This window comes from Salarias fasciatus, chromosome 2 (genome assembly GCF_902148845.1).
Source record: "Salarias fasciatus chromosome 2, fSalaFa1.1, whole genome shotgun sequence".
Taxonomy (NCBI): domain Eukaryota; kingdom Metazoa; phylum Chordata; class Actinopteri; order Blenniiformes; family Blenniidae; genus Salarias; species Salarias fasciatus.
In genome coordinates, this window is record NC_043746.1 from 7,199,857 (window position 1) to 7,214,629 (window position 14,773).

Below are 14,773 nucleotides of genomic sequence, written 5' to 3' on the forward strand. Positions count from 1 at the left end.
AACGATTCAGGAGGCCATGAAATCAATGACAAATTTGCGTTATGAGCAAACGTACAAGACATTTTAATCCTTCAGCACTTTGCCTCCAATATTTATGTCTGTCGCCGGCGCTTTCATTATCATAAAGCGTGTTTAATATTTCTCAGCTGTGCGAGAGGACTGCCACACTACACATGATTGAGTGCACTAGATTTAGTGTCTCTCTCCGTGCCTCCTTCACTTTTTTCCAGCTGTGGCCACATACTTCAGGACATATACAGATGATCGAGTCGGCCCGAGAGGGGGAGAGAGAGGGCAGGAGAGGGGGGAGGCAAGACGGCAGAGGGGGTTTGGAGTGGCGGGGGGGGAGGCGGATTGAGGACGTGGTGCCAGCCAGAGAGGCCCACCGTGCCTCGGTCCCATCTCTCCAGCTGAGGGCTTTGATTCGCCTGATTGTCTCCAATATTGAGACACACAATAAACACAACACTTGGCGGCCATTTGCAATTCTAATCAGTCCCTCTCAAACCGGCCCGGACAACTCCGCTCCAGCCCTCTGGGATATCACTCATCTGACTGCAAAATAATGACACAATCATCGCCATGGCTACGCCGCGGCTACATCCCATGAGCGGCAGCGCGGCGAGGACATTAATACACGGGACCACTCGGAGAACTAAATGAATTAGCCAAGAGATTAGCAACCATAGCAGGTTAATGAACGTGAAACGCAGGGAACTTCTTCTTTCGGGGGGGAAGGGGACTTTCACACTCAGCCCTCGTGTAAAATATTATAGCTGTTAGTCAAGCTGGCAGGTCTACACCTGCTTCTGCCGGGCGTGCTGCGGCAGGACTTCAATAAACCATCTTCTTTTAACATGAAACTCTGACTATGTAAACTTTCTGCGATTGTCTCTGGATAAGGCGGCGAGTTGCAAACCTGGGCGCTATCTGATTCTGACACGCTGTAAAGTGAGTGTAGACCAGCACGCAGGCCATAATGTGATCCTCATCCAAAAACAGTAAACGATAAAGTCTGTGTTTATGCTGAACCGGTGACACTATTTGCTCTCCCTCATGTTAGGAATCATAATTTAATGCAATTTAAGAAGTTTTCGATAAGCGAGGAGATAAAAGAGGTTTTATCTTTACCAAACTGTCCCAAAAAACATACATCTGCGAATAATAAAAGCCCATCTGTTGGCTTTTCCTACACCGTTCTTTTTTTTTTTTTTTTTTTTTCCGCGGACTCGACAAACACGATGGTAATAGATGCTCGCAGATAAATGAGAGCAAAGTGACACGCAATGAGCCACATTTCAGCAGCCTTGATGTATTCGCTTTAACAGTCACCCAGAAGATGAGAAATTTATTTCGGAAAATAACAGACACATCTTATGAAACCGTCGTATTTGACTTGCAAATCATCCAGATGATTCATATCAGCGGCCGTGCTCATCTGCCCTCGTTTTCAAGCAGGCACGAGAGCATGCCTGTGTGAGCTTGTCCGTGTGTGTGTGTGTGTGTGTCTCCGAGTGTGTGTGTGTTTGTGGAGGCATGTGAATGACAGGCTGTCAGTGAAAGAGATGTCATTATCTGGCTGATGTCGGTGCGAGTCATGACCGGGAGCAGGGTCACATCACTAGCGGGGGAGCTGACACTGCGGACAGGAAACATTACTTTATGATTTCCCTCCAGAAAGGAAACACTCTTGTCACAATCTGCAATGCCACTGTTCGACCTCATTTTAGAGGTTATTGCAATAGACGCAACACAAAAACACGTCTGTGAGTGTGTGTGTGCAGCACACTCATGACAATAGCATGAAGGATGGCCATTTCAGAGGCTATTTTTACAGGAGGCGCTTCTTTAAAATAACATAGTGGGGATTTTTTTTCCGCCTTTGTTTGGAAGGCCTTGAAGAGAGGCGTTCTGGTAAACCTCTCCCCTCCCTGTCCTTACCCTTTGACTTTTCTGTGTTACAACAATACCGGGGGTTTTAGTTCAGTGTCCTGCAGTCGATCTGTTAGGGTGCTGATAAGAGAAGCTGATGGATAGGTTTAATCAGCCGAGCGCAGGGATCAAGACCACAAGACAGATCAATCAAATGCTGCGTGCTTTATAAAAGAATCGGCTTTTATCAGTGTCACAGGGGTCTTTCTCTGGTTTCCTTTTCCACTCGAGGGGGGGAAACCAACATAAGCACAGTAAACTAAATATAATTAAAGAAGGGGAAGTATTTTAGGAAGCTGCATTCACGAATGCGACTAAAAATAACAAGCCACAAGTGCAGCAGAAATGAAAAGACACATCTGTAATCACTACACTGAGATTGCTGAAGTCCTTGCAGCAACTCTCTAACACAGCATAAACCTAAATGTCCCTTGTCTCTAATATACTAAACACCTCCTGACATAAACTGAAATAGAAACCCTAACTAAACCCCTTTGGAAACATAAACACATAATTGAAACTGAACCTGAGCTGAAATCAAAAAACAACACAATGGAAAGCCAAAAAAAGCAGAACAGTATCCACACCCCCACAAAGGGTCACAACATGAGAGAAAAGTGCACGGGGATCTCTAATAACAACAATTTCTCCTTTTCTTTTTTTTTTCCCAGTACACAGTCGCCTTGTGTGTCTTTAAAAGCAGCTTCTTATCAGAGAATTTGAGTGGCAAGTCTATTCTCTGCTTACAATCTTGGCTCATGATTGTAAAAGACAGCTACACATGTCCCATCAAATCCAAGACAAATTAGTTGCTCTTTCTTTTCCTCCCTTGGATGGGAGATCTTATCCAGGCGGACATGCTTAAGTTGTCAGTGGGTTTCTAAAACCCATATTGAACGAAATATTGACTGATGCAATCGCAGAGACACACATCATTAGGCTCATTAACAGTGAATGTAAAAAAAAAAAAAAAATGGAGGGGGGGGGGGGGGGGGGGGGGGTTGAGACAGCCTAACTGGTGTAGCGGGAGTCTGTGTCTCTTCTGATAACGCTCGCCTTTAACAAGCGGAGCGCGAGGCAAGAGGCAGGCTGTCGGTATTAAAATGAAATGTGTGTGTGTGTGTGTCTGTGTCTGTGATGTGTGCGCTAATAAATAGCTTGTTTGACATGATGCTATTCTCATTCGCGCAGTTTGCTCTGTGATAACCGGGCGGATTGTGGCCTCGTAAAGGCGCTCCATGTGTTGTTTTAGGAAGCCATTACGGACTGGGCCGTCTCCATTACAAGGGCTATCTGATCATTATTACTGCCATCTGTAACGCACACTCAAACCTTAATCTGCACAAGCCAACCACAGCTGACTCCTGAGCTGGTGCACGCTACACACATCCATACCACCTTCCGCTGTGTGTGTGTGCATAAATCCAAATGTGACACAGCAGCTGTTGCCTCGTCACATTGCGGCTTTCCGTTCAACACGTTTCCGTCCAGCCCGGTTAAACTGAATCGAGCGGAGCGCCACAATCCTGTTGAACCCCGTGCAAAGCAGGGGACACTCCCCCTTCTCCCTCTCTCTCGCTCTCTCTCTCTCTCTCACACACACACACCCATGCAATGCAATGGCAATCTCCCAGCCGAGACCGCTCGCACCCTTCAAAGGCTCATCACAGGACGCACATCTAATGTAGAGAGATGGCCGGTTAAACCCTCAGCCAGGCGTGCTGCTTTGAAGCGACTGCTCCGGCCCCTCCAATAGGAGCCAAATCACTTCCTTTCCCTCAGTCCAGTCCCATTGTGTGAGAGGTGGACTGAGCGCCCGGTTTGGTGGCCGCGCATGGGGCGCCTTCGACGATCACGCCACTTCCACCCCGGAGAGGCGCCGCCACAGGAAATGAGCCTCTCCCAAATGCACAGGGGCTTCTCCACAATAAATATATTCATGCATTCATGTATATTTGAAATCAGGGTTTGACTCGGGGCCCTCATAATGCGCATGCAAGGTTTCGACTTTGAGATTCTTGACATGCATGAGGTGCCACAATCAGGAGTGTATAAATAAATCAGAAAATGCAGCAAACAGAGCTACTAAAAGCAGGCAGCACAGGCTCGGGCCCGGCGCACAGGAAGAAGGACCGAGCAGAGGTTTGTCTGCAAAGAAAGGCTTTCATCTCCCAGACAGGAGAGCAGAAGAGAGGAGTGATGTGGCGGAGGTTCAGCCTGTCATGTTTCACAGTGGGGGGACGGGAGAGACAGATGAGCAGAATAGCTAAAAGTAGTCAAAGTTTTCAGAGCAGGGAGGGCAAATGTGGTCGACGAGACAGCGGAAGCGTGGAGAGAGCTCCACACACGGAGATTAGCAGAGTTAAAATCGCAGTGTGAAATATTATATTACGGAGCCTTAAGAGGCAAAACTAGCATGGTAACTCATTAAATCAAGCCGACGCAGCGCCGTCCGTCTTCTGCCGACGCATAGTTCATAAAGCGAGCCGAGAGGTTTAGGATATTGTGTTTGCTTTAGCGGACCTTCGCTGCTATTTCCAATATCGCAGAGATGAGAGGCTTCCACGGCCGAGCACATCATGGGGGAGAATAAACACACGTCTAATGGGAAACATGTGTGTGGGAGATGAAACGACCTCCCTCGTATGAATGGGATGAAATATAGACCTATGTCCCGCAGAGCTCCAATCACGACCGTAAGAACTCGGCGTGGAGGGGAAACGGCAGACCCCCGACAGGCTCCCTCACTCAACACACACACACACACACACACACACACACACACACACACACTCATACACACATACAAATACGCACAAGCTGCCAATATGGCCATTCTGGAGCGGATTCATGTGGAGGCCGGAGCCTGACAGTGACATCTCCATTCACTCTCGAATTCTTTTTCTCTTCCCAACATACATGGATGGACACACACAGACACGCACACACACACACACACACACACACACACACAGAGAGCCAGAGGCCATGGGAGGAGGAGCAGTGCCGGGGCATAAAAAAGCCTTTCTCCCCGCCGCGGGTCTCTGTGGGGTTTAGCATGGCATTATGGGAAGATTAGACTTTTAGAGTGCTTTACTATCTGATGTCATTGTTGGTTTTACGTTGTCTGGATGGCTTGTGGAACTGGGACCTGATGGCAGGCACATTTCTCTCTGAAAGGAAAAAAAATGCTCGGGGTTGCAGTTGTGATTGATTGCAGGTTCCTATTGTATCTGTCTGCTGCGGCTCTATTGGAAGAAGAATTAGTCGGACAAAAACGCATGGAAAACGCTCCACATTTGACTCCATCAATCAAGTCGGCAATCAAAATAATTCAATTAAGAGACTTAAATCCCGCTGGCTTATGAGTCCCTGCTCCAATAGCCCAGAGACAAACTCAATTTACTGACAATCCATACATGATAGCATTAACTCCACTTTAAGGCTCAAATCTTTTTCCATTACTTACATTTTCTAAATATCTGGGGAAATTCATCGGAAATAGCTGAGTGATGCTGTTTACTTACGGAGAGTGCAACTTGGAAAAAATCAAATAAACGAGAGCAGCTTGAAATGCAGAATGAAATTGCAGACGGGCTGTCCAGACGAGTAAACTAATTTGCAACTTGTTTGGAAGGAGGACTTATTTGCAAAACACTAGCAAACTTTACAAACGGGGATTTTTTTTTTTTTAATGGATGTGGTAAATGGCTGCACATCAGAGATGCAGGATTGTGGGCAGACTGGGGGAGAAGTAGGTTGCTGAATATGTGTGTAATTGTCTTTTTCCCCCCGTTTCCGAGGTGTGAAAGGGAATGCGGGGTTGAACTGGGGTGTCCCAGGGAGAGGCGATTGAAGCGTCAGTCACAGCTGCCACACAGAGCCCCGGCGCACACCAAATCCCAGGCAGGCCCGGCCGCCGCGGGGCGGAGGAGCCGGGGCCCGGGACTGGGAGCAGCGGGAGTCCCACAGCCCTTTTCTTCCAGCCCCTCTTCAACCAGCACAAGAGGGGACCAGGATCACGCTGGGAGTTTGCTTAGAAAAGGTTGAGCCAAGGCTTGGCAGAATGGGTTAACGGCGGAACGCACACACACACACACACACACGCACACACACACACGCTGAAATGCTTTTTGGACTGTCTGTCTTGCCTGTGGGCATGGTGGGAAGAAGAAAAAAAATGAAGTTAAGGAGGGAAAGGAGGGGGGGGGGCGCTCCAAGATAAATCAAACTTCTGAAAATTTAGGACGCACATTCACACAGACGCAGGGAGGAAGAGAGCAGGAGAGACGGAACTGCTCAAACTAGATTACAGCAGGAACGAGCGGTTTGTGCTCCATGCCTGGGGAGCCTAATAGTGGCAAAGTCCCCTGGATTATACACTGTGCCATTTTCATGCTCCCCCCACTAATAGTCTCCATGTCCTGCCTCTGTATGCCATAGATGGATTATGATGCTTTATAATTAAGGTGGGGGAGGGGGAGGGGTTCGCTACAGACCGCCCATCTGCCACGGTGACACACTTACGGGGGGTATCCCATGGGAAAGGAGGACCGCCGCCACACTATTCCATTACTTTATCATTCTATCATTCTATTATCCTACCACTCGATTCAATTACCCCGTCACTCCATTAGTGTACTCATAACACTGAACAAAGAGCGCCGTGATGATCATTAATGATATGTTCAGAGTCGGCCGGGGACGGCCATGCTTCATCCAGTCACTTCCTGTAAATTTATCGGCTGTGGCAAAAGTCAAGCTCCGTCTGGTTCCACTTCACAGCCCACAGGTAAAACAGCAGCTCAAAGAAATTCAAACCGCATTATATTATATTATATTATATTATATTATATTATATTATATTATATTGGGATGAATTTTATGCCACAAAAATCTTACTAAATAGTCACATCAGAAAAACTTAATAACTAATTCAAGCAGGGAAATTTATCATAAGTTTTCATTCTTTTCTTTACTTTTTTCCTCATAATGCTTTACAGGCAAGTTTTACAAGTTTGCGCAAGTCTACATGCATTTCTAATAAAGGGAGCCAGCCTGGAACTATATTCATTAATATAAAAATATTAAGCATTTTTGCAGTTTTTGTACAGGATTAGTATTTTGTACAAAGACTTAAAGTTCCAGAAAAAAAACTGAAGCTCGAATGTGATGAAGAGAAGAAAAGATAGTTTATAATCTTATGAACATGTTTGAAAGTTTCACAAATTCAGAATAGAATAGAATAGAATAGAATAGAATAGAATAGAATAGAATAGAATAGAAATGCTTTATTATTTCTGGAGAAAATTTTGAATTGGATGTGGAGTTATGAGTTTGTTACACTTTTATTTATTTTTGAAAGCTCACAACTAAAAAGATCTGAAGTGTTTTTCTATTGAGTAAACTTTAAGAACTTTTTTTGAAAGTTTTTTGGAAAAGTCAGAGCAAATTGTTCTTGACTTTTTTAATTCCTGTATAACAAACTTTAGTTCACTTTAGTTCATTCTTAAAGTGGTTAAAACTTCAAGGAAAAAAAAGTTAACCATTATAAGTTTAACTGTATGTGTTCAGTGTGCTTGTACTACTTGTAACTTTAAATGAACTGTGCATTTTTAATTTCACTAATTGGGGTTAAAGGTTGAGGCTGAATAACTTCTAAAAAGTGAACTTTGGATTAAGATTTTTAATCTGACCCTTTTTTTTTTTTGGAGTCTTTTTTAAAGCAGTTTTGAGACAAAAGGAAACCGTTCCCAGGGAAAGATTACGTGCTCGGATCATCATTTACATTTCCTCCTTTTATTTGTCCATAAACATGAACTTCCCGCCCTGTCCTGCATGTTTTTGTGATTTACTTCAGGTGCTCCTTCACTTCTTTCATGACGTCCTGCCCCAATAAATCCAACAAAGAGTCTTTGGAGCGCCACAAAGTTTTGGGGGTTGAGAACGGATCCCTGGAAGCCTGCGTGCCGGCGACGGCTCCCCACCTTCCTGAAGGAGTTAGAGAAGTGGCGGTGCGGCGGGCTGCTCGGGTTTTGTGGGACTGGCATGTGACGAGGGCTGCCTCCCCGGCACAGAGGGGTTCTGTGAGAAAGAGTTAAGTCTGCGGGGTCAGTCCGGAGGAGGAGGTTACCGGCTCCCCGAGTCGGAGCCGCGGGGGTAATGGTTTTAGAGATGGCTGTCACACAGATCCGTTCCACTGTCCAATACCGCCGCTGATCTCCACCAATCCAAGTCTACTTGCTTTTCAATTGCTCAACTTCTCTCTCCCTGTCCTCCTTTCTTCTTCTTCTTTTTTTCCCCTTCTCCCTCTCTTGCTCCCTTCGCGCTGACACATGGAAGTAATCTAGGAGCTCCACGCTGGACTGAAAGGATGTGCGGTTGAGCCCAAGGCTGCGTTTCAACGCTCTACATTAGCTTCCTTTCCTCTCCCGTTTAATCCCCTTATTTTCAACTGCTCTTATGTAAAAGAACTAAGATGGCAAACAAAAGGCAGACTTTGCCCATTCAACTCTTTCCTCCACTTCCTGTAACTCTGCATCCCTTCATTTTTTTTTTTTCCTCTCTTTTCCTCGCGTCTCGGCTCCAGCTCAGTTGAGGCGGCGAGCACAGAAATCTTTGCGGGGAAGCGTTCCAGCGCCGGCCGCTCGCGCCCCTGCTTGGCTGACGGGAACGTCCCGACCGCTGCCAGCCGGGCCTCCGGCTAATGAAGCCGGGTCGCTCGCAGCCTGTAAGGCGGCCACTGTTCAGCCACTCCACACTCCTCCGCCGCTCGGCCCTCGGCACTCTCACAGGGGCACGCTGGCACGCTCCTGACACTTCCTTAATGCTCCACTGTGGCCGGACAAAGAACAATGGCACATCAACATGCGCTCTTAAACACTCATTCACTTCCATAAGCTTATGCTTGTCCCATTCACGCCGGCCTTTGGCGTTATTCGGCCGTGGAGCGAAGTAAGAAAAACAAACATGGCTCACATTGATTTGACAAAACTTTATATTTACTGCAGCAGGTATTCTCCTTTCTCCAGTAATTAGTGTTTGCTTTGGCCCATTAAGATCAAACGTCGATGTGGTTTAACTGCCTGAGAATTTTTTCTGCTGCGTAATGAACTTTAAACTATGTGTCACACTTTTCTGAGTCACAGCAGACAAGCCCAGCACATGACCCGTCTCGCCCATATGTGGGAGTCGAGGAAAGTGGTTTAAAAGTCTGCTTCTCATACTTTTAAACAGTCATGTGCACAAAGAACCAGTTCTGCATTTTAGAAATAGATTTATCTTAATCCCCCCTGAAGTCTGAAGTTGTGATTAGCTTTTTTTTTTTTTTTTTAGATGACATTAGCAAAAATGGAAATTTAAATTCCAGATCAATTAAATAAAAACTGGAGATAAAGAAAAAAGCCAAGCATGTGTTGAAATACATGAAATTTGAGACAAACTTTTGGGATTAGGTGCATGTTATCAGAACCTGGCGAGGAAGTGATGTGGAAATAGTTTTACTTAAACCTCTGACACGCTGCTATTGAACTATGTGGTGTTATCAAGCCACGATCTAAAGAGCTCTCAGAGGCATTCAGGGGAATGTTTATGAATGCCTGTGAGCCTGTCAGGGGATTTTAAAAAGATCCCCATTAAGTACAAAATCACTGAAGATCTGCTGTGAGAAAAATCGGCGGCGAGAAGCTAAACTGCAGATTTTCTCAGGACTGAACACCTTTGGAAAATTCAGGCCGAAAGTGAGAAGCTCTGTGCCAAAGTAAGTCTTAAACAAAGAAAAAAAATTCTCATAAAATCCACAGGTAGCTCTTATAACTGTTGGCGTCTAAGACATAGCAGAAATTTGACCTGAATGCAGATGAGAAGTCTCTGCTGTTCAGAAAAAATATTCTAAACCGCTGCTTTGTATTCACATGGGGGGAAAAAAATGACAAAAAACACCTTTTTGTAAATTCTCATGAATAGATTGTGAATGCTTGAGATGTTTGAATGCAAATATTTTATCAAATATGTAAAATGGAAAAAAAAAAAAATCTTCCCACGGACATTTTTTGTTGCTGAATGACGAAGGATTAATCACACAGAAGTAGGTGGTGTGAAGTTTACTGTTTATTCAGTGGCGCCTATTGGCATCTATAGCCACAACGTCTCGGGATCAGTTTAAATCCGCTCTAAACTAAAAATAACAAATAAGAAGTGAAGTTTGGAAGTTCTGTAAAGTTTCAACTTATCCACAGTGTGGTATCAGAAACGTTACACCTCGCACTGCAACAACATTTCAGTGAGGGGTTTTATGAATATTTTCTAGACTAACTAAGAAGCTGCTGATTATTTTCAGTCATTCTTGTTTTGTGTTTGTTCAGCTAATTGACTAATCCTCCTCCTCCTCCTCCATTCTTCCAAATGATTCACTGCGTTCAGCTGTTCTTTCTGTAATACGTCCTGAAAGAAAAACCAACTGTAACTGTGGAGAGCCGTCACCAGGACCAGTTGGGAACTCATATGTGCGGACACACACGACGACAACAACAACAACAACAACAACAACAATAACAACAATAAAAAAAAGAAATCGCAAGAGTCGTAAGAAGGAGCTGCAGATGCTACGAAAAGTCTGGGAATGAATCTGGGTTTGCTGCCCGCCGCTTCTTGCACATGAAGAAATGACTGCATCAATAAGACAGAAAAACAGAATGATCAGCTTTCAGCGGCGCGGCGGCCAAACCACCGGCGGATAAAGTGGGTCCATCTGGAGCAGAACCAGGATGAAAAAGCTGCAATTTTTTTTTTCTTTGACACCCCCTCCTCCTCCTTCTAGTTGAAATAAACTGAAGCCCTGCGAGCGTCGTCCCCCCCCCCCGCCGCCGAGCCCAGGTGCCTCGTCCAGATCGCCGAACCGAGGATCCGCCGCTACACACCACTGAAACAACAGTCGCGTCGACGCGGAGGAGCACGCACATAAAAGCGAACGCAGCTGTCCTCCCAGCGAGACACAGGGTGCCTTGACAGCGCCGAGGGCCAGTTGCTCTCCAGAAGTGCCTCTCATTGGCCGGGCCCTGAGAGCGAGGGCTCGGGCTCTAAGTCCTCTCTGTGTGTAATGAGATCTCTATCAGAGGGGAAACACGATCAGAGCCCGAAGGGTGGAGAGAGGGGGGGGAGTCCAGGAGGCACGGCGAGAGAAGGTGAGTGTCGCCAAGGGGTAAGAGGGGGGGGGCACGCGCAGCGGGAGGGGAAACAAAAACAGGCCCCCCGACCCTCTCGGCGCTGACCTGCGCCGCGAGCCGGCGGCGGCGGAGGACGACCCGGTTCCGAGGACTCGCCACCAAATCCTGTTTTTCGTCTGAACTTCTCATCCGGCTCCCGCTCAACAGGTTGCGGCGGTTTCTCGTTCTGCAGTTTGCAGTTTGTTTTTTTAACCTCTCACAAGAAATCCTTGTTACACCTAAACGCTGGCACAGTAAAGAGGGGGTGGAAGGGGGGGGGGGGGGCATGCCATAGCGGGGGAGGAAAACTTTCATAAAAATGTTTGCTTTGATTACTGCAGTCTCTAACAACAAAGATAAGGAAGAGGTTATGTTTATTTTTCCCCTCCTCATTGTCTCAAACCAAAAAAAAAAAAAAAAATAGAAGACTTTTCCAAATTTCCCTAATTAGGAAAAGCTAAACATGAAAGCAGAGCTAACAGCGGCCAAGTAAAATCGTGCCGCTTTGGAAATGTAGTAAACAGTGGGCTTGCTGTCTCTTCATCTCAAAAGGGAAAAAAAATGGCACAAGATTGTGTCTCTGCTTTGGAAAAAAAAAAATACATAAACATATTTGCAAAATATCACAGCGGTAATCAAGTTCAGCTTAATCTCAAACTCACTGAACTGTTAAACCGCCCGGGAACGATACGTAAACCGAACCGCTGGGCTGTTAAACTGTGAGCCAGACGGCCGAGGTCAACGCACAGCACAATGCGTCCAATGAGCGGAGGCCCGCAAGAAGCCAGGCTGGAGTCAACTTTACCGAAAACACAACGCCTCTCTTTCTTCTGCGACTCTGTGTTCTTCTGCGGGCGTCGAAAACAACACCAGGCCCCCAGAAAAAATGTTTCCAAGCCTCACTGGCGGGTTCAGAATGCGTGCAGCAGACTCCGGGCCGGGCCGGGCCGGGCCGGGCCCCGCGGCTGTTTCCTCAATAATTTTTTTAGAGGTGTGTGTGTGTTAGAGTGTGTTTCCCGTCTTGTTTGTCCGCCGCGCTCCCGCACAACAGGCTGCGGCATTAGCTGCAGGTCACGAGGTAAATATTAGCTGAGGGGAGGACGTGAGGGAGCCACTCATGGCAACCTCGTCACATTATCATTAAATTGGTATCACTGCGGCATTCCTGAACACTCTCTTGTGAGAGTGTGTGTGTGTGTGTGTGTGTGTGTGTGTGTGTCCGTACATTGCTATGAGAGCTTCAGCCAAAGCGACGGGACGTGATCAGTCATAACAAAGTGACATTTTCTGCGAGTAATCCCACTCAGCTAAATGAGAACTAATCCGATTTGCTCTGATCAAATGTTAGGCGTTCTTCACCGGCCGGGGAACGGCGACACATCCAGCCGTCTTCTGAGCAGCCTCCCACTCCTCCTCCTCCTCCTCCTCCTCCTCCTCCTGCCGCCCTCACCTTCCCCTCTCCTTCCCTTTCACTCATCCGGCCTCAAATTAAATATCAAAAAGGTCTGATGTATCCTGCAGCAATGAAACTAAAACTGGCAGGATGCGCCTTCTCATTACCGTCTTCTTTCAGGACGCTTCTACAAAGAGATGATGTATGTTGCCTGTTCGAGCACGCTGCGAGGAAATCAATTAAGCGAACCCCAGTTATTGATAACGCAGAAGTGGGAGTGATAGCATCCTCACATGGAGAATCCATAACGGCAGGAGTGCACGGAGGGACACACACACACATACACACACACGGAGAAAAACATACACACATCCTATAGTGGCCCAAAACCTGCTGGTTCCCTTCACTCGGTCTCATAACTCATGGCCTGTGGGGAGACGCCGGTATTGTTATATTTTCGTGTGCATGCCGTACAGTGTGCAAGCAGAGGGGCCAGATTAATTTATTAGCCCGGGCAGCAGTGCTCCCCAAAGTAGGAACAAGGAAGTAAGACGTCGTAAATCTCGATAAGTCACCAGATAGTGTACGGTACGTTTCTATAGGCTGCTCCCTCCGTTATCGCCGCTCCGCAATAAAGGCCGGGGCGCACAGTTAGACTTCAGAACAACAAACTGCGAGGATGGATGCTGATTCCTGTGCAAGTGCTCCCTCAATTCTTCCCTAAACTGAGCCCAATGTTGCTGACTGATACATTTCAGAAGAAAAACAGGTTTGTCTTTTGTTATTGTAAAGCCTGCACACGGCAAGATAATTGTCTATTGTTTCCTAAACGCAGAGCAGCAGGATAATTAGCTCGAGAGAACACTTTGTGGAGTGCATTATTGTTCCGCTGTGAACTTTATGAAATATTCGCCCAGCGTGGGCTTCCTTTCTTCTTCTTCTTTTTTTTTTTATTTTACAAGGGGGAGAGCGGGGAAACAGATGGAGAAATGATCCTCCGGTCCCTACAATCCAGTGTGGCAGCCTTCTGAGGCATTTCCTCCAGGAGACGTCATCAATCAATAAATGTCACCTTTTTTTTTTTTTTTACTCTTCTCGTGTCCACCCATCACTGCAGGTGTGTGACTTCTGTGTGAATATCATCCCTGAATATTAAGCGCGTGTGTGTATGTGTGTGTCCTTTTTCTGATGACGCTCATTGTTCCACTACCTCTGCAGCTTCAGTCAAATAAAAGCTGATGGCCCATCGTCTTGCCATTAGGGTCCAGGCCACACACACACGCACGCACACACACACACACACACTCGGGTGAACATGGCAGCAATATTCGTACTCACTGGCTGCACAACGAGCCCCTATGACATCTGACATTTGGGGGATAAATCATGGATTCACTTGAATGAGCAAGTTCTAGTTATAAGCCGGTCCAGCTCCTCTCCATTTCCCCTCGGTGCCGTGAGCTCAAATGAAGGTCAGCTCCTACCACACATATTTGCCTTCCTTCTTTTTCAGACTGTGTTTTTTTCCCCCTCCTTCAAAAGAGCTTTCCAACATCATGTAAATGTGGGAGTGGAGTGTAAGTGGGTGATAATTGTTGCCAGAGTGTAATTTATTATCAGTAGTCAGGGCTCCCACTGCTTGTTTTGATGAGAATAGAAAAAGAATTTAAAAAGAAAGTCTGCCTGCCTTTGAAAAAAAAAAAGTTTAATAAGAAGAAATTAAGCTGGATGGAGAGTAGAGTTGTACAGAAAGGATATTTTTTAAGAATGTGTCTTTCTGAAGCCTGAAACTTTCTTATCGTGCAATTCATTTATTTATTTATTTATTATAGTTTTTCCAACACTTCCAAACTTTCGGGACCCGGACAGGAGTGTGGCCCTTCTCACTCCTGAGGAGAATTATCCACTGTTAGGCCTTGACACACTTGGCAGAGTTTACACGACTTTTCACCTTCTTTTCTCGACTCAGCTAATTACACCAATTACCAGAAATTGTAAAGAGAGTAGACTCGCCCACACAGCAGAGAGATATGGAGGATAGGAGAGTGCATGCGCACCCTGCCACCAGTTTCAGGAAATAAAAAAAGATGCATGTGATACAGCCATAAACTGCTGTGATTAAACATCTATTACAGTGATTTACAGAGACGTCTGCTGTGTATTGTATGAGCCTGCACTTACTGCGTTTGGATTGTGAGTGTGTGTGTGTGTGTATGTGTGTGTGTTGGGGGGAAATTCCCCTCTG

General features: G+C 46.2%; 1 protein-coding gene across 1 annotated transcript in view; it reads right to left on the minus strand.

The window, feature by feature from the left end:
* Nucleotides 1-14,773, minus strand: part of efnb1 (ephrin-B1) — a 64,085-nt gene that overhangs the window by 48,047 nt on the left and 1,265 nt on the right. The window lies entirely within an intron of this gene.